This window comes from Charadrius vociferus, unplaced genomic scaffold (genome assembly GCF_000708025.1).
Source record: "Charadrius vociferus isolate BGI_N301 unplaced genomic scaffold, ASM70802v2 scaffold2187, whole genome shotgun sequence".
In the NCBI taxonomy this organism is placed as follows: Eukaryota; Metazoa; Chordata; class Aves; order Charadriiformes; family Charadriidae; genus Charadrius; species Charadrius vociferus.
In genome coordinates, this window is record NW_009649361.1 from 4,676 (window position 1) to 9,137 (window position 4,462).

Genomic DNA, 4,462 nt, shown 5'->3' on the forward strand with positions numbered 1-4,462 from the left:
AGCCCCACAGGACCCCATAAACCCCATCCCCACCCCACGGGACCCCCACACACCCCATCCCATTCCCCTGAGACCCCCCACAACCCTGTCCTTCCCCTAGGGACCCCCCACACTGCATCCCAACCCCCTGGGACCCACACATACCCCGTCCTAGCCCCATGGGACCCCCCACAACCCAGCCCAGTCCACTGGGACCCCCACACACCCCATCCCAGCCCCATGGGACCCACACACACCCCATCTCAGCCCCATGGGACCCACATACACCCCATCACAGCCCCATAGGATCTCCCACACCCGGTCCCAGACCCTAGGGACCCCCATAAACCCCATCCCAGCCCCATGGGACCCCCATATATCGAGTCCTAGGCCCCTGGGACCCCCATACGCCCCATCCCAGCCCCATGGGACCCCCACACACCCCATCTCAGCCCCATGGGACCCACATACACCCCATCACAGCCCCATAGGATCCCCCACACCCGGTCCCAGACCCTAGGGACCCCCATAAACCCCATCCCAGCCCCATGGGACCCCCACACACCCCATCTCAGCCCCATGGGACCCCCACACACCCCATCTCAGCCCCATGGGACCCCCACACACCCCATCTCAGCCCCATGGGACCCCCACACACCCCATCTCAGCCCCATGGGACCCCCACACACCCCATCTCAGCCCCATGGGACCCCCACACACCCCATCTCAGCCCCATGGGACCCCCACACACCCCATCTCAGCCCCATGGGACCCCCACACACCCCATCTCAGCCCCATGGGACCCCCACACACCCCATCTCAGCCCCATGGGACCCCCACACACCCCATCTCAGCCCCATGGGACCCCCACACACCCCATCTCAGCCCCATGGGACCCCCACACACCCCATCTCAGCCCCATGGGACCCCCACACACCCCATCTCAGCCCCATGGGACCCCCACACACCCCATCTCAGCCCCATGGGACCCCCACACACCCCATCTCAGCCCCATGGGACCCCCACACACCCCATCTCAGCCCCATGGGACCCCCACACACCCCATCTCAGCCCCATGGGACCCCCACACACCCCATCTCAGCCCCATGGGACCCCCACACACCCCATCTCAGCCCCATGGGACCCCCACACACCCCATCTCAGCCCCATGGGACCCCCACACACCCCATCTCAGCCCCATGGGACCCCCACACACCCCATCTCAGCCCCATGGGACCCCCACACACCCCATCTCAGCCCCATGGGACCCCCACACACCCCATCTCAGCCCCATGGGACCCCCACACACCCCATCTCAGCCCCATGGGACCCCCACACACCCCATCTCAGCCCCATGGGACCCCCACACACCCCATCTCAGCCCCATGGGACCCCCACACACCCCATCTCAGCCCCATGGGACCCCCACACACCCCATCTCAGCCCCATGGGACCCCCACACACCCCATCTCAGCCCCATGGGACCCCCACACACCCCATCTCAGCCCCATGGGACCCCCACACACCCCATCTCAGCCCCATGGGACCCCCACACACCCCATCTCAGCCCCATGGGACCCCCACACACCCCATCTCAGCCCCATGGGACCCCCACACACCCCATCTCAGCCCCATGGGACCCCCACACACCCCATCTCAGCCCCATGGGACCCCCACACACCCCATCTCAGCCCCATGGGACCCCCACACACCCCATCTCAGCCCCATGGGACCCCCACACACCCCATCTCAGCCCCATGGGACCCCCACACACCCCATCTCAGCCCCATGGGACCCCCACACACCCCATCTCAGCCCCATGGGACCCCCACACACCCCATCTCAGCCCCATGGGACCCCCACACACCCCATCTCAGCCCCATGGGACCCCCACACACCCCATCTCAGCCCCATGGGACCCCCACACACCCCATCTCAGCCCCATGGGACCCCCACACACCCCATCTCAGCCCCATGGGACCCCCACACACCCCATCTCAGCCCCATGGGACCCCCACACACCCCATCTCAGCCCCATGGGACCCCCACACACCCCATCTCAGCCCCATGGGACCCCCACACACCCCATCTCAGCCCCATGGGACCCCCACACACCCCATCTCAGCCCCATGGGACCCCCACACACCCCATCTCAGCCCCATGGGACCCCCACACACCCCATCTCAGCCCCATGGGACCCCCACACACCCCATCTCAGCCCCATGGGACCCCCACACACCCCATCTCAGCCCCATGGGACCCCCACACACCCCATCTCAGCCCCATGGGACCCCCACACACCCCATCTCAGCCCCATGGGACCCCCACACACCCCATCTCAGCCCCATGGGACCCACATACACCCCATCACAGCCCCATAGGATCTCCCACACCCGGTCCCAGACCCTAGGAACCCCCATAAACCCCATCCCAGCCCCATGGGACCCCCATATATCGAGTCCTAGGCCCCTGGGACCCCCATACGCCCCATCCCAGCCCCATGGGACCCACACACACCCCATCTCAGCCCCATGGGACCCACATACACCCCATCACAGCCCCATAGGATCCCCCACACCCGGTCCCAGACCCTAGGGACCCCCATAAACCCCATCCCAGCCCCATGGGACCCCCATATATCGAGTCCTAGGCCCCTGGGACCCCCATACGCCCCATCCCAGCCCCATGGGACCCACACACACCCCATCTCAGCCCCATGGGACCCACATACACCCCATCACAGCCCCATAGGATCCCCCACACCCGGTCCCAGACCCTAGGGACCCCCATAAACCCCATCCCAGCCCCATGGGACCCCCATATATCGAGTCCTAGGCCCCTGGGACCCCCATACGCCCCATCCCAGCCCCATGGGACCCACACACACCCCATCTCAGCCCCATGGGACCCACATACACCCCATCACAGCCCCATAGGATCCCCCACACCCGGTCCCAGACCCTAGGGACCCCCATAAACCCCATCCCAGCCCCATGGGACCCCCATATATCGAGTCCTAGGCCCCTGGGACCCCCATACGCCCCATCCCAGCCCCATGGGACCCACACACACCCCATCTCAGCCCCATGGGACCCACATACACCCCATCACAGCCCCATAGGATCCCCCACACCCGGTCCCAGACCCTAGGGACCCCCATAAACCCCATCCCAGCCCCATGGGACCCCCATATATCGAGTCCTAGGCCCCTGGGACCCCCATACGCCCCATCCCAGCCCCATGGGACCCACACACACCCCATCTCAGCCCCATGGGACCCACATACACCCCATCACAGCCCCATAGGATCCCCCACACCCGGTCCCAGACCCTAGGGACCCCCATAAACCCCATCCCAGCCCCATGGGACCCCCATATATCGAGTCCTAGGCCCCTGGGACCCCCATACGCCCCATCCCAGCCCCATGGGACCCACACACACCCCATCTCAGCCCCATGGGACCCACATACACCCCATCACAGCCCCATAGGATCCCCCACACCCGGTCCCAGACCCTAGGGACCCCCATAAACCCCATCCCAGCCCCATGGGACCCCCATATATCGAGTCCTAGGCCCCTGGGACCCCCATACGCCCCATCCCAGCCCCATGGGACCCACACACACCCCATCTCAGCCCCATGGGACCCACATACACCCCATCACAGCCCCATAGGATCCCCCACACCCGGTCCCAGACCCTAGGGACCCCCATAAACCCCATCCCAGCCCCATGGGACCCCCATATATCGAGTCCTAGGCCCCTGGGACCCCCATACGCCCCATCCCAGCCCCATGGGACCCACACACACCCCATCTCAGCCCCATGGGACCCACATACACCCCATCACAGCCCCATAGGATCCCCCACACCCGGTCCCAGACCCTAGGGACCCCCATAAACCCCATCCCAGCCCCATGGGACCCCCATATATCGAGTCCTAGGCCCCTGGGACCCCCATACGCCCCATCCCAGCCCCATGGGACCCACACACACCCCATCTCAGCCCCATGGGACCCACATACACCCCATCACAGCCCCATAGGATCCCCCACACCCGGTCCCAGACCCTAGGGACCCCCATAAACCCCATCCCAGCCCCATGGGACCCCCATATATCGAGTCCTAGGCCCCTGGGACCCCCATACGCCCCATCCCAGCCCCATGGGACCCACACACACCCCATCTCAGCCCCATGGGACCCACATACACCCCATCACAGCCCCATAGGATCCCCCACACCCGGTCCCAGACCCTAGGGACCCCCATAAACCCCATCCCAGCCCCATGGGACCCCCATATATCGAGTCCTAGGCCCCTGGGACCCCCATACGCCCCATCCCAGCCCCATGGGACCCACACACACCCCATCTCAGCCCCATGGGACCCACATACACCCCATCACAGCCCCATAGGATCCCCCACACCCGGTCCCAGACCCTAGGGACCCCCATAAACCCCATCCCAGCCCCATGGGACCCC